This window comes from Falco cherrug, chromosome 6 (genome assembly GCF_023634085.1).
Source record: "Falco cherrug isolate bFalChe1 chromosome 6, bFalChe1.pri, whole genome shotgun sequence".
In the NCBI taxonomy this organism is placed as follows: Eukaryota; Metazoa; Chordata; class Aves; order Falconiformes; family Falconidae; genus Falco; species Falco cherrug.
Genome location: NC_073702.1, coordinates 76156061 through 76182618, shown reverse-complemented (window position 1 = coordinate 76182618; position 26558 = coordinate 76156061).

The following is a 26558-nucleotide window of genomic DNA, read 5'->3' as shown; positions in this document are numbered from 1 at the left end:
GAAGATGAGAAGGTGGAAAAGAGGAACAGAGGAAGGTTAATGTAAATTTTTACTATCATGTTTTTCCAATGTTCATTTATTTATTTATTTAATTACCTAAAATCTAAAATGTGGACTAATTTCAAACACTTCTTTATTTGGAAACAATGCCACCAGTGCTTATGGATTTTATTTCAAGGTATCTAACAGTGATGTAACACTGATACAGAAAATCCACCATGAAAATTGAGTTGATTTGACTCACCACTACTAGAAAAGAAATAAATAAATATCCATGGCATATTTTTTAACTTTTCCCTCTGTGAACACCCTAAAAGACTGGACAAAGTAAACATTGCACATCTTGTTTGCTTGAGCTATTTGTATTGTTACCGCTGGGTTTCTGAGGATGGAAGGACAGGGAATTAACTGTTAACACAATTATTACATGAAGGATGGAAGAAGGGGTGATAGAGCGTGTTCATGAAGATTTCAGTGATGATCTGTAGTGATGAAATTTGGAATGTGACTGTGATACCTGAAACTACTCCTGTTAGAAAGATTCAGGGACATTATAATCTAACTTTGCCTACATAAAAATTACGCATTTAGTTTAAGTTTGATTCTTCTGATGTCAGGTTGAGAGAACCACTCTGGGGATGATCCATCCTTTCCTAAGACCAAGTGTCTTGACACTTTCATTATTAATCTTTGTAAGCTATAGGAGGGAGCTGAATCTCTAGTTTAAAGCAGTCACTCACTTTTTAGGTGGTTCACGTTGGACAAAATGGATCCCACACTCCCTCCACACATGGCTTTGCTGTGGGATTTAGATTTTACTGAGTTCTTTAGCTTGTATCCAAGACTGGAGGCCAGGATATTGCTTGACTCTGACACAGTGGCTTGTGTGGTAAATCATTTTCTTTAAGGAGAATCCAGAATTCCCTTATAGATCTTTTGCCTTACAGTCAATTCTGTCCAGCTCCCTAGATGAGTAATATCATAAGCCTAGCGGTGTTTTAAGCCTACCTTTCTTTGTTCTTTCAGTGTAAGTTGCTAACTGTGACCTGCTGCTTTAGTATTATGTAGTGAAAATTATTCTTCTGGGGTGTTTGATGCCCTCTTTCCCCCACAGCAGTGATGAAAAATTGTATATAAGATAAAGGCAGAAGATCCTGAAGGTAGGAACCACGTCATTATTCACCACTATTTATTATTTCTAGTGCAATAAAACATAACAGTAACACAGATTCCAAATATAGCCAGAATACTTTGGGAGAAACATTTTGCCCATGATCTCAAAGCCAACGCAAGCGTAATTTCACATTAGATGTTATGATGGATGTACTGAACATGACAAAACACCAGGCTCTTCAATCCAAACCAAGACGAATGTGACAGATGAAAACAACTCTGAAAGTGGAGCTTAAAAGCAGAGCAATCTTTGTGTAGAAACATTGCAGCAGGTCTTAAGGTTTGACTAAAGACCAAGGAAAAAACCCTTGCATTTCCCTAGTGGCCTGGAGAGCAGGTTCAAAAAGCATAGGGCACAGCAGCGAGAAGTCTGATCACACAGGGGTTTAAAACAGAAAAGGAGAATCACAGATATTCCCTAATTGGAAGACTGGAGAGAACAAGGGTGAGCGCAGATTTCTAAAATTCAGAAGAAGGAAGAATGAGGAAGATGAGGCATTCACTGAAATGTCAAAATAAAATCAATACAGCATTTTCTGGGAAATCAATGCCGAGAGTGGAAGATATTCAAGATAACAGAGAAACAAATGCTTTCTCTGGAGCGGATGAAAACTCTGACAGTGGCACTGAAAACAGGTGTTGTTTTCATAATTAAAACTCAAGGGAAATCTGCCTAAAGGGAGCTGTAATAATGAAATAGGGGAAAAAATACCCATGGAGAACAACATCTCATTAGGAGAGATAAACTTCACATGCGAACAATGTTGAGTTAAATGATAAATTGTTTTTCTTAATGGTACTCTGGCGTGAGACAGGTTCAGAGGTTCTGCTTAATTCGCTGAAAGCCAGTGATTAATGACTGTGAAGGTTTTCACAGAAGTGTGAAAGACAGGGATGGCAAATGAAGATGCAAGTTGTCTCTCCAAAGGGGCACTTTGTAAAACCAGTGTCTGGGCAGAAATAGTAAAGCCTTTGAGAGGTTAGAAAGCCCTTATAATAACCGGCTGTGGAATGACCCAGTTTAGTTATTTTCTGTTTGGTTTCTAGTTAATACTGTTTTCCCCTTGAAACCGATGCACACTAAAACCTCAAGAATAAGACCCTGAGGCAATTCTGAAATCATCTACAGTGTATTTTCTCAGAGATAAAGAAACATCAGCAACTCCAGTCCCTCTGACTCAGCTTGGTGTTCAGGTACCATGGAGTCAAACGCGGTGCAGACAAGCAGAGCGTTGCCAGAAACCCTCCAGGAAATCTGAAATGTCTGGGTGATTCCACGCTTGATTTTTCATAACCTTATCAATAACATTCCTCAAATAGGGATGTTTAAAGACGGAGAGAAACTGCTTATGTCAAGGGGTGGCTTGTAGAGCAGAGGAAAACTAGTTTGCTCTGGATAAAACTCTTCTGCTACGAACAGAGTTTTCAGAGGAGCAGTGTGGTGCAGGGGTTTCTGATAAGGGGTTTCTGGGATAAACGTCTGCGGCAGATCCGATGTTCTCCAGTTTCTATGTGTTTAGCAGGCACAGCTGGGATTCAGCAACTGTTACAGTTGACTAACTACCTGCTCCATGTCCAGAAGTACCAAATAGGCCAATAAATCCTCAATTCTGTAAACAAACAAAGCCACTATTCCAGCAAGTTCCTGGGTGGGAAGCAAAGATACACCATAAAGAATGTTGCAGATTGCTCAGCAGTAAAAAACTTGGCCGTTGTCATGTAGAATGACTTGGAATATTTAGTCAAACATGTCTTTTCAATGACAACATGTTTAAAATGAACAATTGTAAAGCCAAGCTTGCATAAAGGCCCTGTTTGTAGATAGGTTCGATATCTGCAAGAAAAAATTTTATAAGGGATAATATTTAATAACGTTCTTATGTCAGTAACATAGGGTTATTAATGAATAGCTGTGATTTCGTCTTCAAGCACATCACTGAAGAGATCAATACTTTATTGAGTTCATATATCTAGACATTAAAAATGGGTGTTGGAAAACTGAAAAACCTGTGGAAAGCTACTGTCAGCACTGAAAATCTTACACTGGAAAAATTAAGAAGTTCCATCTCTTTTACTACACCTCCAAGACTAAAGAGTGACAACCCTCAATTTATACTTCACATGCACAGGATATATGGAATCATAGTACTCTTCTGTCTCATAGAAGAAAGCTCATGATATACTGCCTGGAATTAAAAGTCAGGCAGATCAACATTAGGGAAAAACTTTTTTTTTTTCATTCAGGGTGATGAATCAGAAGAGAAATAACCTGTAAAATTACAAATGATCTTTTATGGGATTTTACCAAGAATTATATTAGTCACAGTAACAGTAGGGTATTGCCATACAAATTACATGTACACTTGATATGATTAAGCTGATATAGGTGTCTAGAAGAGATAAGACCTTCCTGTGACCTAAGATCATCTCTGTACCAAAGACCTTTTCTGAAGGTGGCATGTGGGGACAGAGCGTTTCTCTTGTGTATGGTAAAGAGGTAAAGGTAAAGAATCTCAGTACACATTCCTCTGTTCTGCCAGGTTTGAAAAAATTCACTTTATTTTGGGAGGCAGTGTGCAAATGTGAAACATGATTGAGCAACGCCCCATGAATTCAAGGGGGACATACATGTAATCTTTTGCAATTAAAGTTGCACAGGGAGTATGGATAGGTGAAATAGTAATTATCAAATTGGAGCCTTGCCAGAAAAATGGGACAACCTTGTTGTCTTTGTTTGGTATCTCAAACTTTTATCTTTCAAGAAAAAATGGTTAGGATGTCCCTCCAGAGACCTTACACCCCATCCTCATCCAAGGGACTGCTTTGCAATTTTATGCATTTAGGACTGCCGCCTTAAACACTACATCTCACAGCCGGAAAAGAAACCTAAATTCAGCTGTTCCCAGCTGCACAGTAGCTATTGCCCAGCCAGAACTGAGAGCCTGTGCCTCCTGCCCAGGCAGCAGGACAAGTTATGTTCCTTACAAAAGGATTTTAGGTGAATAATTTTAGCCAGCTAACCTGAAAAACCAAGAAAACCCAATGTGTCCTACATGATCACGTTTTTTTCAGCCCTGGGATAAAAATCACTATGAACTTGACATTCACTGCTGTAATTTTTTTCTAGATTTCCATTAGGGACAACTGAGTCATTGGGTGGCAACTTTTCTACACAGAGGTCTGGCCTTGACAGGAGGTGGAAGAAGGGGGTTCCATCCTTGCCTGCAGCTGGACAAGCTGTTGGTTTAACCTGCTCTCCGTGTGGAAAGGAGCAGAGAACCCATGTTCTGTCTATCCAAAAGGACCTCTCCAACCCCTAGTTGGCATTTAAAAATGAGCCTCTACCTCTTGTCTTTGGTTTTAAATGGAAAAGGCCAGCTAAGCTTTCTTGGGCAAGTCAACACTACCAGTCAAGGCACCCTTGCAGGATCACTTTCCTTCCTTCCGGATGCGCCAGTCCCGCGGGTCCTGAATGACCTACAGGCATGGCATCAGCAGCAGAAGTCTCTGCAGTCAAAATGTTGTGGAGTTTTACACATCCCTCACTGTTGGTCTTATGGACATCTACATTCTGCCATAAATAAAGTGCCTGTATTTGAGACCCTTTGGCTGCAGCTGTGCTACTCAAGTACAGCCAGGCCCTGACCCGAGCACTGCCATGTGGTAAACTGTACTGTCAATTCCTAGAGTGGTTCCTGGGCTAACGGCTCCATTTTGGCCCAGGCCAACCAGGAACAACCACGTAGCCTTGGATCATTTGTACATTAGGATCACGTCTAGCAGGAAATTCCCGTGCAGTCATTTGTTGCGAAGGATAAGAAAGCTGATCTGTGTAGCTGTGAACTCTCTTGTCTTGGATCAGGGAAAAGTCACTGACTTGTTTTATAGTAATAAAATTATAGTAGAGTAATAAATTGTCATTAAATTACATTACTAGCATAATAATAAAAGGTTAAACTTATTTTATTACTATTATAGTCAGACCAAATGTCCCTAGAGTTTCGAAGTCTGTCTGTGGGTAGTGATGGGTAAAAGAGTCAGGGCTGGACCAGGCAGGTATTGCTCCAGTGTACGCTCCAGACCCCACCAACTGATGGCCTGGAGCATTCCTGAGCCACTGCCTGTGCTGATGTACTGAAACTCCTTCCTTGCTTCTGGGGTCGGAGCACTGCAGAGTCACTCAGCTTCTGGAAATTTGCCTGTCCATGAAATAACATCACATTGGCCGAATTAACAGCCAAGGACTATGTGATAGCCCAGCAGTACTTAAGCAGTGGACAAAGCAGAGAAGGGAGATGTGCAGCAATCCAACAGGAATGAGATGTGAGGAAGAGATGTTTATCTTGCAGGAGCAGCTAATATCCACAATGAGGATCAGAGCTTGTGTGGTCTATATACATTTTATATATATATACATATAATTCCATATATATAAATCCACGATAAAATAATAAAAAATTTATATATAAATTTATAGAAAAAAATCATAGTAAACCCCAGATTTTGTCTGAGGAAGCTTAAAACAGGTAACAATAATAAGAAGAAAAATAACACAAGCAAGCAAAACATATTTTTTTCCATTTTACAGGAAGGGATAAGAGGCACAGAGCGATTAAATGATTTGCCCCAGCATGAACAGGGAGTGTGTCCTGACCAGGAATTTCTCTCCTTTGCTTTTCCCCTAAGATTATCATTAATCAGATTTGTAAGATTCAGACTGCTTCATATATGGAACACCTACACATAATAATTTCTAAGGAGCCCTGCAAGTAAAGCCTGTCTCTTAATGTCGGATGGGGCAGAGAGGCTGAAGGTCGGTTGGAATTTGGAGGAAGGATTTAAGAAATCATAGGATGAGGAGAGCTACTTGAACTAGACCCCAAATGCATTTTAAAGCTTAGGAGAACAAGATCTATTTGCAAATGCATATTAGCAACAAAATGCAAAGACAGCAAACTGCCTGAATCAGTCATCATATACCCATTTTAACAGACCTGCCAAAACTCCTAATTAAGGTCTCCCTTAGGACTCTTGTTTTCTATCTCATTATCCTGATAAAGTGGACACCAATGAGTCTCTTAATGAGGATTAAACTGTAGGCTTTAGTTGAATTTGCATCTCACATTTGCTATTGATGAGACCCTCCTGAAATCGGCTACATCTACTTGCCAGTTTCTAACTCAGAATTCAAAATACCCGACGAAAAATCTTCCACTGCTTTGCCTAGCAATTGTCCAAAAAATAAGAGATAAAATTGTCTGTTTTGATAAATACAGTGTTTTCCCATCCACAGTCCAACAGTGTGTGTCATATTGCTATGTATCTGGCTTAAAAGGGACAGCTGCTCCAGGGATCTGGGAACACTCTTTAGTTTTTAACAGAATGAAAAACTGAAACGGAAGCAGATGTTTGTGACTGTATCATGCGTGAGATAAGGCCTTTGGAGACTTTTTTTTTTTTTTTCCCCGACAGCAAGTGTTTAAAGTCTCATCCTCCTTAAAGGAATTTTGAGTTCATGCCTGACCCAAGAAATATGCTTTGTGTAAATTCACATGACAGAGTTTCTTGCTGATGGTTTTAGTTAATGCTGGGGCTAAGTCATTGGGTTCTTCTGAAACCTGGTTACTGCCTGCTCTTAGCAGAGAGGTGATCCACTGCCCGGTAAGAGTTTGTTCTTCTGCACCTCCTCCATCGCTGCTCTGTTCGTTGTAAGGTAGCATCGCTAAAGCCTGTACCCTACAGAGGCTAGGAGCCTTCTAGGTCCTAGGAGAGAGAAGGGCTACCTGCTAGAAATGAGACCAAAAAAAGTCTGTTCGGCATTCCTAAAATCCACAAGTCCTGAATTAATGTCTCAGTCAATTTATCCAGTGTTCAACAAGCCTTAATTAGAACCCTCTAAATGAAATTTGTATCTGTCTTACAGAGATCTTCTGTGAACCCAAGAAGCTCATTTCTTTCTAATAACTTCTTTGCTTTTCAACATAAACAAGGATCGGCACTGACACTCCCAGCAGCTTCTCCACCACACTTGCTCAGCTCTTATTTCTCATTTCTTACCTTAATCTATTCATTGACATCTGACAGTAGAATGGTGAGGCAATTTAACCTTCAGAAGAGATGCCAAATGTTTGCCCTTATATATAGTAGGAAATGCACACCTACAAGTAGGTATCTTTGCCACTAAGCACATTTGGAGGTATTTTTGCATTGATGTTTAAATCACGAAAGACTCAATATGTTGTTTGAATTTTGATGCCTGGGTTATCCAAACTCTTTTACACCTGTACTAGATTCTGTGTTTACAGAGTATCGGTTTGATAGAAACCATGAAAATTTTAGACTTTAGGATATCACAGAAAAACTTGGAAATACCACAAGCACACCTCAGGGTTCAAAATCTGAGAAGAAAAAATCTGCAATATTTACTGTCAATTCTGAGATCTTATTTAGGACACTCTCAGGGTGTATGTGCATGCATGTGGCCTGATGCACAGGTTTTTTTAAAAGTTGGGAGATAAAAAGCCATTAATAAGTAATTTCCATCACTTTTGCATGTCATCATCTACTAAATCTGAGCTGTGAAGCACATCTATGAATGCTCTTGTTCTGGAGATAAGATCACTGTTCTTAGGTTCAGATAGGGAATATGACACAAATTGCAACCACAATAAAAACAATGAGACACGTGAAAGCAAATCACAGATGTCAGGCAAAGTCAAAGGAAATATACAGGAAGGCTACAGTCTTAGAGGCAGTGTTTCCCAACTTTGGCATTGTTGCCCATAATACGATGTCAGACAAAGCTTTTTAAAAAAAAAACCAAACAACAACATTGCTTCTTGTGCCTTCCCAACAGTAGCCAGAAACAAAATTCTGTTCTCTATCTGCTGTGATGACAAACCAGTATTCAGTTTGCAGCAGAGCTTTCTTTTTAAAAGGTTCCACCATACACATAAGAGCAGCGGGGGCCATAGGTGATGCCCAATTTGAGTTATCTTCCAGGCAGCTCTTAGAGGCATTTTCAAATCCCTGTTCAGCATCTTGGTTTTAGAGTGGGGTTACAGACAGCAGCTGGAGGGAAGAGCGACTTTGGCACAAGCATTTTCTCCTTCCCATTTCATGGCAAGAAACAAGAGCAGTCACATTCATTCAGCAAATCAGAAACACTTGGGATTTCCTATTTTTTTAATTAAGTAAAAACAGATAGATTGGGAAATGACTGTTCACTGTCTTGGTGCAACAGTGAGGTAGATCAAATGAAACAACAGGTCAGAGATTTAAAACAAACTAGAGAAAATCCCTGATCATAGAACATGCAGTCAGCCCATGAAATTCCCTGTTTCCAGCCGCTGATATCAGATATTGCAAGTGCTAAAACTTTAATGACTTCAAGTGTTGCCTACACAACTTTGCAGAAAAGTTCATTGACTTCAATCCAAAGTGTGATTTCAGGCTCAGGAAATCGCTGAGCTGTAAGGCATTGCAGGATGGAAGAGAATTCAGAAGAATTGGTTTTTTATGCTTTTCCAGGCATTAATTGTTGGCTCCTTCTGGAGACAGGATACTAGTCTGATCCAGTACTGTGCTTTTCTGTTATTAAATATAAAAATGTTTCCTTTGGCATTGCAACATGCAACATCTTGTCTTCCCAGTCTTAATCTCCAAAATAAGATATTTTTTTTAACAAACAAAATTAAAAAACAGGAAGGAAGAAAATCATACAACTTCTTTCTTTCTGATTAATTCAAGCTGACTTTTCTTTTGATTTTCTTTTTCAACATCAGATTAAAAAACTGTTATTTGCAGTCAAAGCTAAGATTTGCTTTACTTAGTTTAGTCAGTAAATCATTTGGACTTGAATTTGAGCAGGTTTGTATGACAGTTTGTTAGCATCTTAATTTGGGAATTAGGGATCTTGGAGGAATCCTACTGTTTACCAGCTTCAGTAAAAAAATCAATTTTAAATTAATTTCAATGACTTCTGTTTCTTGTCTTCCCTGTGGACAAGCACACCTCATACCATGTGCTATGCTAGTTATACCAGCCACCCTAACTAACAGATAACACCTGAGAATAGTTTTCATAGATGTAGCAGGGACAATGATTTTCAAGTAAAAGCAGATTTTCCTGTTTGACTTCAGAAGTGGATAAAATTTAACCTTGGTTAAAAGTTCTCAAAGCTAAATCACCTCTGGTTCGAGCTTTCTTGTGCCCCAGAGACCATACTTCTGCACATGAGACGTCACAGCTGACAGTCCTGAGATGTGTTTGTTTGGGGACAGTGATAGAGAAATTATTTTAAGTGAAGGGCTTGACAGCCTGGAATTTGCTTCTGCCCTTTGTGTAATGTCAGCTGAACTTGTCAGGGCATTTCTGCAAAGCTTGTGTCTACATGAAAACATTCCCTGTGAATTGACTATAAAAGTATAACGTTGCAAAGTTCAAGCAGTAACAATTAAGCGCCTAGCTGAGCTGATTAAGATTTTCATAATTTACAAGACCTATTGTATACATGGTGTTCTAGTCCTTCCACTTTTGGCTCTAACTGTAACAGTTTAACTCAGGTGTGAACTCTCTCCATAATGAATCCTCAGAATTGCCACCTAGATTTCCATATGTACCTGAGCAGCTATAAGTAGGCACAAACACCTGGTGAGATTCACAGTAGTGTTAAGATGCCCAAATTAAAAAAATCCACAGGATTTATGCGCTTAAATGCTTAAAAATAAAATTACTCATGTTGTTCTAATTAATCCATTAAATGAGAGGTGTAGCATCCTTGTCTGTCAGCTCCGCTTGAGGGCTCCTGTGCAAATAGGACCCAGTTGTCAATGGCCAATGTCATTGTGCCTGACATCTTCCTTCACAACAGCTTTGCACTAGCACGGCTGAGGTGGCTGAAGTTAATGGGCAGTCAGCCCACTGACGTCAAGGAATTTATAGTCACACCAGTGAGGTCAGAAAAGAATGCTTTTGAGTCACAGGATGACATTGGGAAATGAGTTGGATGAGCTCATCCCTACCTTACGTTTCAGGAAGTCATTTAGAGCAGTACTTACTGGAACTGGGAATGACCTGGTTAGACTGCCATCACTTATGCATTGTAGGTACCTAAATCTGTGCTAGACTTTTTCAACTCTGTCTAAATCCATCTCAGAAAGATCTGCACAGCCAAGCTGGATTCTTTTTTCTAAAGGAGGTCAGAAAATACGTGCTTCAGAAGAAGAACATATTTGTCCTTAAAGAGGGTGTGACTGTCTCAGAAATAGACCCCTTCAGTTAGCTACCCTGAATAACTTCACCTGTTCTCTGCATTTGATTAATACTCAGATCTAAAAGTCAAAGATGGGTCAAGGTCAGGGCCTACTTTACTGTGTCTTATGGTGAGAATGAATGCGATGTACCTGAATACTCCAGTTTCACTTTAAACACAGATTTTCAGGTGCTCACCTGAAAAACAAAGTTTTGTTCATCTGTTATTTACACAAATGGAGATGATGACATAGTGCAAAGATAACCTCCATATAATAGAGAGAACCAAAATCAGATGAGTATCATACCTATAATAATAAATTTCAGAGCACCAGATGTGATTCGAAAGAAGTCACATTTGGTGGGGAGTGGGGGCTTGTCTCTGTGCAATTACATCTCTTACTTTTAAAAGAAGGGAAAACACTTAGTAAAACAATTAAAAGGAGCAAAGTCTGCCGTTTCCCCTTCTGCACGCACCTAGTAAGTCATGTGTAGAGCCAGGAGCTCTCAGCCACCCATTTACCAGTTTTAGAAGGCATGTGATGCTTGCTGAAGAGACCAAGTTACTACTGTATATTTTAGTATGGGAGGAAAATATGTCTCCGATGGTTTTGGACACCTTGTTACATCCCATTCTGAAATCTGTCAAGCATGTAATGACAGCTAGGACACAGAGGAATACTTCTCCAGTTCAAGAACAAGAAGGCCCACAAGGAAAATTTGCTGATTTGCTAAACTCTTTACATTTCCAGATACAGCTGTAGGATACTGAGCATATTACTGTAAACTATCAATCACAAATATCAGGACTTTTGCCTCTGTGGGTTATTGAGCCAGGCAGTTTGTATCTGAACAGTTCCCCTGTAACCTGGACACTGCCAATAGAGTAATCCTGAAATCTTGTATTGACAGATGGAGCCGCATTTGGTTCATTCAAATGCAAGTTGCCTAGAGGTTTCAGTGGAACATCTTTACACAGATTTCAACCCAAAGCGCTAACCACTTGTGTTTGCTATCAGCGTACTGACAACATCTTACCTCAGAGAGCAAGTAACATGTAGTTTTGGGTGTATTTTTATTAGGGTAAATGGTAGCAGTAAAGATAGCCAGTCCTAGAGACATATCCATGCTAGTGTTGCAATTAGTATGACTGTTCAGTGAGGAAGCATACACAAGGGGAAAGTGATTACCTTTTGCTTAAATTTTGTAGTAGAGGTAGTATCCAAAATGTAGTCCCCAGCTTAGTACCAAGGAGATAAGAAGATGATGTGGTGGTATAGACTTTAATACCAGATACCTATGTACTCTCCAAGCCTTTGGTAGACTCACATGGCACATGCTAAAGCACTGTGTCTTCACTTTAAGCCCATATGGGTAGATGAAAACTGCCATGACGATGCCTGAAATTAGATCTAGTATGAAAATGTACAGGTAACCTAAATGACTTCCAAAATCATGCTAAGTAGGAGCAAGGCAAAAAGACCATCTGCAGCCAGACTGTTTCAATCCCATCACTACACCTTTCCTGCCAGAAGTCTCTCCACTGCAGCATGCCTGGAAATATGCAGAAAAGGCAGCTATTTCACTTAGCAAATCCTCAGATCAATAGAGTTACAGTAAGCAAAACTTTGACCCTTCTCCCCAAGACTGTCTAGAATAGATGTTCTTATGCTGTTTTCTTCTGGGAATAAAACCCTAGCTCTACCCTGCAGGAATCCTTTCTCTCTTTGTAGTAGCATAGTCACCAGGATCAAATTTAAAATGTTCAAACTCCCAAATTCCTCAAAAGGTAGTGTGAAACTGCACCTCACTTGTCACTGCAAAAGCAAGCAAGCAAGCTTTGATTTATTTCAGAAGTGGCATGTTCCTTCAGTCTCCCTAAAAGTTAGTTGTAGAGGAGAGGTGGTAGTGTGGCTAAAATACAGGGTTATAAAGATCCTGGTTCTTTTCCCAGCTTTACCACAGAATTAAATCCAGACTCCCCTCACCCAAAATTACCCACCTGAAAGTTAGGCGTTCAGCCTGAGTCCCTATGGCTCCCCAGACAATGAGCAGAGACAATAAAACCACAGAGAAATTATGTGTATCGATAAACACAGACTTATTAATAAATGGTGGTTTTTAATAAACACATTCTTATGTAGGTTGGATGTATTATGACTTGAGGGTGCTGCCTGTCTCTGTTTGAAGTGGAAGGAGTCTGGATGACCAGTTTAGGCTTTATCCCTGTAGAGCAGATAGATTTCTATGCAACAAATCCCACTTTCCATTTTAGCAGCGTGCAGTGACTACAGTATCAGTTCCTCACCTCTGGGGAGCCCTTTACACGCACTTTGACCGAGATGGATCACCCAGAAGAACCGCTATATTTCGTGCAACCTGTCCACACCTCTCAAATCCTAAAAATCTGTCAAACATTGTTTTGTACTTGTTTCGGTTGCTAAAACGAGTGATTTCCCAGGCCACGTCTGAACTGTACCACTGGAGCACTAGGTGGCAATGTTGTTACAACGAAAACTCCTGCCAGCTCCATGAGCCATGGCTACTGTGAGCCACCAGAGATCCCAGCCGGGCTTCACAGGCACTGCAAAAGCTGAGAGCTGCCAGCACTTCCTCAGTGGTTGCACCACATCGTTTGGGTTGCCCAGACTTGCTCTGAGTGAAAAGTTGTTGCTCGGTTTGTTTGCATTTTTAAAAAATAATAATAATTAAAAAAAAAAACCACAACCAAAAAAACCCAAAACAAAACCAAAAAACAAACGAAGATGATGACCTGACGTTTAGCACTGCTTTGGTCTTCCCTATATAATTTCCAGTGGCTCTAGGGAACGTTGAATAGGAGACAGAGGAATTAACTGACAGTCCTGCCAGGGTGGGATTCAACCACCTGACAAGGGGAGGTGAGAATTCAAGCCTGATCCCAATAATACGGGTGGGATCGTAAGACTTGGCTTGTGCCTTCCCCTTTCATTATGTACTAATTCCAGTGAAATCAAAGACAAAATTCCTGGGTATACAATCTAGGATGTAGGCAGATTTTTTAAAGATTTGTGCTTTTAAAGAGAGAAGAGCCAATGCCTGCTACAGCTTTCAGTTCAGCCTGTGCTAGATCAACTTCAGACAATTAATCAGTATTACCCAGGTCATGATTCTGAGTGGCCTCTGCACACTGAGTATTTATTTTAATCCACATCATTTACCATTCTCATAAACTGTGTGAGTTGCATCTATGGGTACCAACAGGATAAGGAACAGTTCTGGTCTGACTTAATCCCATCACTACAGGAGCCTCCCATTTTAATTATTTTTTTAAGAAAACACAGCATCCTGTTGATAGCAGCTCTTGTGCCTAAAAGCAAAAATGTTCACAGTGCAGAAAACCCCTCTGCACACCCCAGGGAAGGGCAGTGGGCTGCATTGGCTCTCAGTGCTCCTTCAAGCTCTGCTTTTCTACAGGACTATGAAGAGTTGGATCCCACAGCAGGTATTGAACTGACCTGTGGTGTGAGCATCTTGGACTGCACTAGAGTTACCAAGGGGTCAGCATAGTCCCTCACACAGTTTCTCAGTGATGCACAGTGATGGTCTGCCACGGTGCTCAGGACAATCCAAAGATGCATCAGTGGTAGGGCCAAGGGTCTAAACAACCCACCTACGTGTTTGTCTAATCTGGAGCTTTTTCTACTGAATGTGAGCAATACTATATCAGTTACTTACTCTACCAGCTTTAGTTATCAGCTAAGTAGCTGCTGTTTTACTCTACAGATATCTTACATGGAGGTCATCTGCCAGGTCAGTTTCCAGAAGAGATTTTCACAGTGTGAGTTTCCTCAGAGTATTAATTACACTGCAAAACTACAGCAATATTGCAAAGGAGTGAGATACAATTTTATCTGACTGGAAGAACAGGAGAAAATTACAGGTCTTACTCAGTGTGTGCTAAGGAGACATCAGAATTACTCTCTGGATTTGTTTGGGGTGGTGAGGAAAAGATTCTTCTTCATTACTTTGGTCCTAAAATGTCCTTAAAGTTTCATGTAGTTTATATAGAAGTCTAAGCAAAAAAATTGGATTCACATCCATGGACTCGTAAGAGTTTTGCCTAAGTATGTGTACCCAAATGTGTAAAGTTGTTTCATGCACTTATAGTTGAAATGCTAAACTCAGGCTTACTTGAAGTTTTTCAGTGGGAAAAAAATTAGTAAGGCTGCTGCTCCAAAGGGCAGCATTTTCCTTTGGAAATCTCTCATTTTTACAGATTATTTTTTTTTTTTTCATGAAAATGCTACTAGAATTTTGCCACAAGGATGGAAATTTATTTACTTTGGGTGGAATTGGTTTTCTTTTTGAAACAGCTCATATATCCTGATTTCACAAATCATGTAAACTTGCCAGGATGTGAGCTGCCCCAAAAAGGTTTCTGCTCTTTCCCTGTCTTTTATGACCTCCTTTTCTTTTCCCTTCCACATGCTTGCACTCTTCTGCAGTGAGTCAGAGCAGAGACATTACCTGTTTGAATACAGTTTTCTTGTCTGGTGGGATAAAATCCATGGCCTAGTGACCAGGAAAGATAATGTGACTGGAGGTGGGCAAAGCCAAGCAGCCTGCATGAATTTGATTTGAGCAGTCAGTAAAGCGTCACTCCTCATGCTGGAAAATTCTCTTTGCTGGATCAAATTCTTAACATTTCGGTGACAGTTAAAAAAAAAATAATTAAAAAATCAAAAGGGTGGTTAGCAGCCCTGAGGAGTTTTTGTGGGTTTGGATTTTGTTTGTTTGTTTCTTCATGTCCTCGTTTCAGCTGGGATAGGGTTGATTTTCTTCTCAGTAGCTGGTGAAGTGCTGTGGTTTGGATTTGGCATGAGAACAATGCTGACAGCACACGGATGCTTTTGGTTGTCGCTGGGTGAGGTTTGTACTTAGTTTCTCAGGCTCTGCAAGTGAGAGGGCTGAGGGGCACAGGAAACTGGGAGGGGACACAGCCAGGGCAGCACCCAAACTGGCCAAAGGGATACTCCATACCATAGAGCGTCACGCTGGGTATATAAATTGGGGGACAGAAGGAAGCGGGGCTGGGGGAGGTTTGGTGCTACGGTGTTTGTCTTCCCAAGCAACTGTTATGTGTGATGGAGCGCTGCTGTCCTGGGAATGATGGAACACCTGCCTGCCCATAGGAAGTGGGGAATGAATCCCTTGGTTTGCTCTGCCTGCATGTGTGGCTTTTGCTTTACCTATTAAAATGTCTTTATCTCAACCCACGAGTTTTCTCCATTTTACCCTTCTGATTCTCTCCCCCATCCCATCGTGAGGGGAGTGAGTTAGTGGCTGTGTGGGTCCTGGTTGCCAGCTATGGTCAAACCACAACACCTCAATATCTCATTACAAGGTGGGGACAGAGACAGGGAGAAGTTTGATTAATACCATGAAAAAAACAGATTATTTTTCTCACCCAAAGCCATCCACTTAGATTGGAATAAAAATAGAGGGATGAAATGAGAGATTTTTGCTGGGTTTTAGCCATGTGATCATACATAGACTTTGACAGCACAGTGAAGTTGTGCTGATATCGGAGGAAAAATGAGAAGCAGCTAAAAGATGGAAAGTTTAAAGAAGTGAAAAGATGTGCATTTCTGGCCTTATTCATGTCTCATTAGCTTCTGGCACAGTAAATTGCCTAGGCCAGCAAAAACACTTGTTCTTTCTCTTTTTTAATGCAAATGTTGGGGTAAAAATTGTAACGTCAGTGAAAAAAGTGGTGCCCGAAGAACAGACCGGACTTAACATTTTCAGAAGCATCAGATATGACAGTTTAGAGTTTAGACAGTGTCCACCATCCCCCTTTCCAAACTGGTTTATCACCCCATAATTCCCTTTAAGACAACTTATTGACAAGTTTTCAAAAGCATATTCCTGCTATTAGATTTTCCATGTTTCTGGGTTCAGGCAATAAATTAGGAATAAAGAATTTCCCCCCAGCCCAGAACTGGGATGGTAGAAAATCTACAAAGGAATTAATTCAACACATACTGAAATGAGCAGTGTGAATTTCTAAAGGTTCTTGGATGCTGAAATTTGTGGCTGAAAATTCACATCTTTTTGAAACCTCTCTACACTTCCAGGCACCAAAGTGTCTCTTATTTGGTCCCAAGGATCACAGTGATGTGACAGCCAAATAAATATCCCAGCAACCTCCAAGCCTTCCTTATTATTTCCGAAATGCATGGCTTCCAAACTCCCAGATGAAAAAAACAGTGGGGAAAGGCAATACCCTCTCTCCTTACTTGTGAAAGGCACCATGACTCAGGAGAGGCATTTTAAAGCTCAGAGGGCTTCCTTTACACAGCCCGTTTGTGATTCCTGTGTGATTTACCTCCTACTTTCTTCACTGAATTCCCCAGGAAGCACCCCAGTGGAGAAATGTAAGGCACATGAGCCCAGTCAGAAATCCTGGAGCCAGCTAAGTCAAGCAGATCATTAGAACAGGTGGAACAACCCTGAAAAAAGCCAGCCTCTCTGGAAAGCCTCTAGCTGGTATGTGAAAGAGAATTTTTTTATTTTTCTTTGACTTTTTTAAAAAAGGACTTCCCTCCCACCCCTGCCTTTGCACCTCCTTCTCATTATTAATTTTATCCCCAAAATATTTAATAAAATGCTTCAATTGACGGTGTTTACTAATAGCCATGACAAAATAAATGTTTTCATTTATATAAACTAAAAATTGCCATTAGGTAGTGTCTATCACCATTTCGACATGGATGCTTAAAATATACTCTGAAGTTGAAAAAAAACCTAAACCTCTTTCTTCTCTTTCTAATAACTTTTTTTTTTTTTTTTTTTTTTTTTTGAATACCAGCTCATGAAAGCTTTTACATGCAGTTGTGTCTAAACTGGGACAGTGACATGGGGACCTTCAGGCTGTACCCAGAACTCCCTGGTAGGAATAACATGTAGGGAACTAAACTTTGATGCTCTGCTATGTGATATGATACCTAAATTATACATGTTTATAGGAAGGAGAAAATGAGGGGTGGTTTAAAGATGGCTTTTTGCAATGGAAAATAACCCACCTACCGGTCCTTACAATCACAGAAGAAATGAGATGAGGAAGAGCAAAACGAGCAATGCAGATTAAGGTGCTCGCAATCACCCCATGGAAATCACATGCTAAAAGTTGCTGAGGTGTCCCTACATATCTTCAGTTGAAGCGGGGTCATGAAGACAGGTGCTTTCATGATTTTCCGTCATGAGTATTTTATTCTCACATGCCTATTCTGACAGCTGTTTCAGCATTGTCTTGCACCTGAAGTAGCCATCATGTTAGTGCCAGGTGACTGTCACTATGCCCACGCTGGAGGTCTTTCCTACCGCTACACAAGCTGCATAACTGATGTTGGGCAAGATCCAGTGTAAACATCTTGCAAGCAAGCAGATGAAATTGCTTAACGTGTATTACTACCTGGTTCATTAACGTATAGTTTCAATAAGTAGTTCCACTTATTGTAACTCTCTTCTCAGGTAGTTAAAAGTACACATTACCGTGAAAGACCATTCTTGCTGCTTCTTGCATCAAAGACAGTCTTTTGAGGCTGACCCCCACCTCCATGAAGCCCACATCTTTTTGTTATAGCCATTAAGGCAAAATTTAGCATAAGAAAGATGTTAATCCTGGTACAGCAACTTGGAAAGTTTTGTGCCACAGCACAGCATGAAACAGTAATTAGATGGAGAAAAAAATAAGTAACTCTTTTTGTTTAAATGGTGATGTGCACTTTGAAAGCAGACATGCAGTCCATGACTTTCCCCAGACTCATTAAAGAGAAAACCTTAGCCTTCCTGCCCCTTTCAAAACCATAAATTCTGCTAGGATTACATGCCAAGTTGATTTAAAGTGGATGCTCAATCAAAAAAAAAGTGTTGACTCTAAATTTCAGTGCTTTGTAATGTTCTGAAGCAAGCTGTAATCTGCTTTCATGGACAAAATGAGACTTTTCACCCTTGCAATTTGGATTGTCAAGTTTTTTATTACTGGTATTATGGGATAATCACCCTTTTGTTTTGTTCATTGATTGGTCTGGTTGGTTTTTTTCCCCCTCTTATATTTTTTAAAGGCATCACTGATTGCTTCAAACAAAACTCGCTTGACATCCTTCAGAGTTTCTGCCCCACCTGTGCAGCAGTTTACGTCATCCTGTGTGATTCAGTAATGAGGCTTATCCCGACCGAAGCACAGCACAGAGGGCTCAGCCCTTCGTTCTTTGGGCCCTCAAGATTCCCACTGAAGCACTGAATGTTGGATTCAGCCCTCTACAGCAAACATATGTCAACACACAGATGGTCACAACAGCAGCATTTTCCCACAGACATTCACTTGATATTTTTAAGCAAACTCTCTTCCATTTGTCCTCAGATCTGCTGCTCACCCAAGTATTCCAGGCAATATAACCTACAGGCAGATATTTTTTTTCCCTGAGGAAGACACACAGATATGATAGCAAAAGGAACCCCCAAAAAATAAGCTGGGAAGAAGGTTAGTGAGCCAGATGGACAGACGGACTGAAAATTTTGTATGCAGAAATAGTTTGCTTGGAGCAAATTCAGGAGGATGTTCAGAGAACACAAATTATAATGTAATATTATAATGTATATTTAGATTATAATGTAAATGGGAAGAGTTCAAAGCAGGAACCTGATATTGCAAGACAAGCTCGTGTAGGCTGGAAAATAAATGTGTGTGATACTTAAAGTTTTTTTTATCAAAAAACAAAATTCCCCTTTCCCCCTGGAAAGCAAGGATTTTAGCTGGAAGGTAACTTTAGGTGAGATTGAGACAGACTGAGTAACAGGAACATAAGTAAGAGGATGAAGAACCCTCTGGAGGTATCTACCTCCACAGACCATGGAAGAAAATCCAGATGACTAACAGGGGTGAAGGATTATCTTTTACAAAATCCAAGTAAAACACTACCAAGTCAACTGTTGGACAGCTTTAGCAATCTTGGGATCCTACAGTTCACTACAGGGGGCAGAGCCCTGTCTGGAAAGAAAAGCACCAGTGCTACTGAAGTCCCATGGTAGTGTGAAGGAACACATAGGCTCAGAGATGTGAGACAATTTTAAATTAGGCTAACTCTCCTGGGAGTGGTACCAAGTGGGTCATTTCATCTGAACACAAATAAACAGGGATGATTCTGCTGTACAGAAACTGGAGCACTTAATTAACACCTGGCTGTGGATGAGCCTTTGTCATGATCAATACTGCTGCAATAATATGCAGAGAATTTAAACAGATCCAGGACATGATTCTTCACTAAACTTCATGGAGTTCCAGTGCAGACCAGTCCAATGGCCCCGTTTCACATGTTATTCTGTAGATACATATATACACACCAGATATTCTCCAGTAACAGCATAGTCAAAGACCGTCCTCTCCCCAAAGATTTCAACTCTTATTCCTTCTCTGTCACACTCGGGAGGTTCCTAGGAACTGTTAGACCTCTTTCTGTGACTTTGCTTTACGGGTATAAATAAGAACTGCCAGACAAGACTATATTGGTGCATATGTAACAGGGGTCATTTAGCCCAATCTTCTGGTAGCCTGTTACGTTGAGTAATCTATGTGGTAATAGATGACAAAATTGAAAGGCTTAAAATAATTAATCTCTCCCTAATACTCTATCAAGCCACTGTTGTTACATGGTTTTCCCTTTCAATACCCTGCTGACTCTCCTCCTACATGTAGATCTCTGCCAGCCTTTCGCGACCATCAGACTTCTCAGTCCTTCAGTCCGTGTCCTCTCCATTTTGTCCTGCCTTTCCACAGGCCTGATTTCTCTGGGACCCCACAAGTTTGCACCCTGCTTTGCTAGCCCTTTTACATCTCTTCTTTTATCCGTATCTCCTTTAACATGCTAATGTCTGATCTCATATAGGCACATCACGCTTTGCCACTGCTTCAGCCTTGGCTCCTGAGGGCAGTAGGAATGATATCCATGGTGTCAATCAGCATCATCCCTATTGCCTTTAGTACAGCTACCTCCAATTTACACCAGCTGAGGATCCAGCCTTCCGCTGCCAAAAGTACTAATGACTTTGCAGAAATATGGGTGTCTCTCTCCCTCTCTTTCTCTTTTTTTCTCCCAGCATGAAAGATCTAATTACAAATTGCTGAAGGCTTGCTGCAAATAAAATAAATAAAAAAAAAAGGGGGAAAAAAAGATACCCTTTTGCCTTTGCATTGTCTGTTACTAATTTACTGAAAGGAATTGGATCTGTATTTTCTCCTGAATAAATATTTCTTCTCATGAATGCTGAGAACAACTATTCAGTGAAATATCTCCATGGAGAGTTTTTAAACTTATTTTCACAGCTGTGGGTTTGTTCAGGCTGATATTACTGGATATCAGTACTATGAATGATAACAACATTACCATGGTATAATGTTAACAGATCCATCCAGCCTGGCTTTCTGCTCTCTGGAAATACCAATTATCTTACCTCCCAATAGTTTCAATTCAGTGGATGGGATATGTGATGTATTTTTATTTCTTATGATTGTATTAAGGATGACAACACAGCAAAGGCTAAAGACGACATTCATACCAATAGGCCAAACAGTGTGAGGGCCTTTTCTCTGCCCCTGGGGCCAGATGATTTCTCCTTGGACCCCCTGCCAAGGTGTGCCCAGAGAACACTGGATGGATCATGACAGAGGGGTCTCTGCTCTGTGATGCTTGATGGAAACAAAACATCTCAAAACCAAAGGAGACAAAGAGACTATTGGTCATGGGGCAGCTGCTTATGTTTGGTGGTATTGATGTCTGGAGCAAAGGGCTGAAGGAAAGCAATATGAGTTTTGGAGTCCTAGTCCCCTCCACAGTTTAAGTAAATTCAGGAAAGTAATTTTCTGAATCTAGGCCTCAACAATTTGTCCAACGTGTGGAAGCTTCAGGCTGAGCCAGGAATGGACCCAGAGCTGCCTGGCCCCCAGCTCACTGCCATGAAGAAGATCACCTTCTCTCTACCTGTGATTACTACAGTCAGTGACAGTGGCAATGTGCTTTCCCAGGGAAGAAAAAAAAAATCTGCTTGAACTATTTCCACAGTGCTTCCAATCATCTGAGCCTTGGGCTACAGGCACCTCTGTGGGGACAGGGACAGGCTGACACCAGGCTGGGATGTCAGCTCATGGGTCAGGGTTCAGGTCCAGACCAACAGTGCCCATCAGCAAGTCCATGCAGAGCTGTGGCATGGTGGGCCTATAGCTCATGTGGGGTCACAGAACAAGATCACCAGCCCCAGGCAGCCGCCCCAGGCAGAGGGATCAGCCCTGGCTGACCCCATAATACAGACCTGGAGCCCTGTCTAAAGCCACCAAAGGAAAGCAGACAGCCCTCCTATGTGCCATCTCCATCCTGGCCCAAAGTCCCAGCGGTAAGACCACCAAGCCTCTGTGTGTGCCCAGGTCCCTTACAGTGTCTGTGGTCCTTATCAACCTCCAAAGGTATCTGTTTTCCTTAATTGAATATAAAGGTAGAAAAGGCTAATTATCTTACCCTTTAGCAAACTAACTTCTAGGCATTTAAAGTTGAAAGCCATGAACCGAATCCTTAACACCGAATGCAAGCAATTCTGACAAGAATAACAAGAGGAATAACATAAATGATAAAACTGCATGGAACTAACTCCTGTTCTTATTGAGGGGAAAACTCAGGTGCAGAGTGTGCCCAGCAGGGAGATCCTTATGGGCTCACAGGTCTGAAGAAGGTACAGCAGCCCTAAAACTGAGCTCCTGCCAGAGGCCTTCAAACCTGCTGTTGAACCATTGCAATGTGGTTGAGGTTGGGAAGGACCTCTGAAAGTCATCTTGTCCAACTCCCCTGCTCAAGCAGGGCCACCTAGAGCAGGTCATCATGGGCCATGTCTAGATAGGCTTTAAATATCTCCAAGGATGTATACTCCACTACCTCTCTGGACAACCTGTGCCTGTGTCTGACTGCCCTCACAGAAGAAAAAGTATTTTCATGTGTTTTAATTTGTGATCGTTGCCTTGATTATGACTCTTGTCCTGTTACTGGGCACTGCTAAGAGTCTCTCTCGTCATCAGCTGTGGAGCTGGAAGCAATAGAGATGTACCCGGGGACTGAAGGTGATGAGTGCTACTGAAGGCAGTGTGGATGTCTTGGAAGTAACACTGTGCTAATGGGGATATGGCCAAGAATGAAACCCTGCCCCTTGCTTTTACCTGAAAATTATATCCGCTCCATAGTAACTTTTTCCATAGCTGACTTTTAATTAAACCAGTGGTCTGATGGTTAAAAAGTCATCAGTCTGCATTGGAAGAACTTTCTGTCCTAGTTATCATCCTCCATTACTTACAGTGAACTTTCTGTAACTAGTTGGTACTGGGGCAAAACCGGAAATCCTGCTTACATCACCAGAAATGCTTTCATCTTTTTCCTGTAGGCATGGAATGACCATTTTCTCTCTTCTGAAAGGACTATATCCCTGTAATTTATATACTCACTGACCCCTGTAACATCCTGACAAAACAAAGGTGTATGATTGCACATAGGATTTGCCAAGTGTAAATGAAAAAATAGAGTGAAGGTGATGGCAAAGTGGACTCAGAAAGAAAGATGGGGAAACAGCACGTGAGTCAGCTGCCTAAGCATATGGGCCATGGGACATATAGTAACAGAGTCCTTCTGGAGATGTGACTCAAGGCAAGGAGGGATATTCTACGGCATTTCTGATAGCCATAGCTGTTCTTAGCTGGGCCGCTGCCCTGCACACCAAATGCCTCAATCTGAAACCGAACCTTCCCCAAATGTCTCAGTAATCCATCAGCCACCAAAATTGTGAGGAAAAAACCTATGTCTTCTGAAAAGAACACTTCTGAGATTTACACATGCTTTGGCACAACTCCAGGCACCAGCATGGTGCTCCAAAGTCGGAGCAAAACACTACCAGTCACAAATGTTAACAAATTTCTTTATACATTTGGTTCTTGTGGTAGGTTTCAGTTGGCTGAATACAGGCATGTAGTGACATTTGAGATACCCTGAGATACGCGCACAGGGTGGGCTGGTGTGACATAAGGTCTTAGGGGAGATCTGCATACTTATCAAGCCACAGAGTCCTCCTGAATGACAGTGAATTAAGGAAACGGAATACTGCCTGCAGTGCCCACTGCTTTGAATGCCTATGCAAAGAGCGGGGACACAGTGAATCATGTGTTTATTGTAGAAAACTCTCTGATCTATGTGGAACAAACACCTGAAGACAGTTCACCTCCTGCTATGAAGAGTTTTTCTGTGGTTAATCAAACAACCCAGATTTTCTATAGAGAAACCAACAGATTGCCTTAATCCTTAGCAGTGAGCCTGCTCTTTCCAGACCCTGAAACCCTTTTGGCTCAGCAGATCATTGCTCATCCTCTTACGGTTTACAATACAGGTCATGAACTTGGCGTATAATATTCCAGCACTTACGTTTTTAAAGTGCAATCCGTGTAGCATTTTAAGCAGAGTAAACAGTCAATTAGAAGACAGCACGATACTCCCAGTATGATGTTATGTGACAGGGAAAACAGGACAAGTAATTGTATTTGTTTAATTTAAGAAATCAAGTGGACAAGGGTATCCAGACCTTTCTCTTACCCTTATTACTTGTTTCAATTTTGTTGCTGGTACTTTTCCTCCTGTTTAATAGGCAAGGCAGCTGACAACTGAATTAGTACTCTTTCCGTAGCATGCCACTGGCTCATGACAATAGCCTTAGGGGTAAGATATAGATAACTGAGAAGTTTTCTCACTGTTGTGATATATTTTTTCATATGGTTAATAAGGCAATTGGAATGACATTCTGTCACAGTGGTACGATCCAGTGTATTTGTGATTTCCCTTGTGTTACCACTAGGAGGAGATGCACCGTATGAATATCCCCCTCTCTTTTTCTTGGAGAACACGTTGAAAGGATATGACAGTCTGCAAAGAAAGCATCCTTTAGTGTTGCTAAGGATTAGCTACTGTTTATTATCAATAATGGGAAAAGGCTTAGGGCTGAATTTTTGTTGCTCCACTGTGGATTTTGTTTCAAAAGCCTCGCAAGAGTGCCCTTATATTCTAATCAGTGAGTTCAGCAAAAGAAACACAAATAAGGAAATCATTGGCAATTAAACCAAAAAAATAATAATGGCTAAATCTGCATAAAAGCATGCTTAGTAAATCGCTTATAAGCAATTACATAGTTTTCCTTACAATAAAGCTTGCCACAGCATGTTGGGCTCAGCTCATTTCTGAAATAACTCTGTTAAGGTCCTGATGCCAAATCCTGCTATTGCTGCTGTTAATCAAGATATTTGAACTGAGGACCAGATCAACTGAAGACTCTGCTCAGTCTATTTGCATCAAGATGCCCTGCCCTGAAAGGTGTGAAAGACAAAGTGAGGGACCAGCACTGAGCACCTTGTGAGAGCAGGGCTTTTGTCAGCAAAGATCTCCATCAGCGCCACGTGCTCTTCTAATTTGTTAATTGATTATTTCCCAGAGGCCTCTGTACCATCAGCTCAGATTCATATAAAACCAATGTCTTAGCTCAAGCATCTATCACAACTATAACAACTTCAGGGGAAAGAGGTAATTGGAGTGGCAGAGACTGCCCTGTTCTCAATGGACGGGCAATTGCCCCATGGCGAGACAGAAGTGGATGGTGTATTTATGCATAAGCACATATTGTTCAAGTGGTGCATGCCTCTAGACATACTGTCTGCACTCGAAGGGCTCCAGCTTGCATGTTGCAGGTTCTTAATGTGATCAGTGTCTAAGCGTAGGGTTTTCAGCTGGAGCTGTGCTTACTGTATGCAGGTCATTGGAAAACACATTTAGCTTGTGAACTGTTTATTGGAAAACTACAAGGATATAAATAAAAAAGTAGAATTTTCTCTTCTTATTGTGAAAATTAAGGCACAGTACATATATACATATATATTTCTGTTTTCCTTTACTGGTGTTGAAGGTTATCAGAGGTCTGGAGTCCCAGCATTTCTCCCCAGCTTTGAGCATGCTCCGACCTATCACATCCCAAGCTTTAGGAATGTTCTGTATTTATTCAGTCCTATATTATTGTTACATCCCAGTTTCACCCTTTGCACAGACTTACATTCATTTCAGCTGCTTCCTTCTTCCACTGTGTGAGCTCTCTTGCTTGTTACAGGCAGTTGACATGTTTTTGTAGCTGACGCCCAGTAAAATCTGGTGTATGAGGTGGAGAGAGACCATGGTGTCAAACAGCCAGAGAACACATCTTAATGGAAACCTTCACTGAATGACATACCATGGCTCCTTCTCAGAAGGTGACCTAATGTCCCCATCTGTGGGGACTCAATGATCTTAAAAGTCTTTTCCAACCCAAATGATTCTATTCTATGATCTCATGACCAGATTTTGCTCTGCAAGCTGATGATTGGGAGTTAGTTACCTAATACAGATGTGGTCATGTACGTATATGCTGGACACATTTCATGGGTGTCCAATGCCACTTGAAATGCCTACTGCTGACCTGCTGCTCCAGAAGGGAATCGGTCACCTGTAACCTTGTGTGATACCTGGTCATCCTTCTAGATGACCTGGATACCCTGGAGGGATCTCATATGACACTGGACCCTGCTGTACGGGGTCTGCCCACTTAGTCTATTTGTGCCCTTCTCTTGTGCTTATTTTTGTATTCTAAACCTCTGGGCTTGCTGTAAGTTTGTAGCTGAGGCAGGAACTGATCAACTCTGTATTCCTGGAAGAAACAAAACCAGATACAAATTCAACAACATTTTTTAAAACAGTTTCATTGAAATAAAGCATTAGAAAAAAGGAAACATTAAATGACTTAGCATAGACTTTTCTTTTTCAAGTTAAATGTTTGAACTTTCCATTTCGGAGGAATGTTTTATTTTAAAATCAACTTATATTTTTAAAGGGAATAATAAAGAAGCAATAAATTAGCCCAAGATACTCTGCTATTTCAGCTTTTACTGATAGGAGCCACGATCCTACAAGTAGTATGCACAATTTAAGGCTAAGGACTTCACCTTTTTCACACTGCTCTGGTGATGAGGATAACACATGTGCACACCTTTGCAG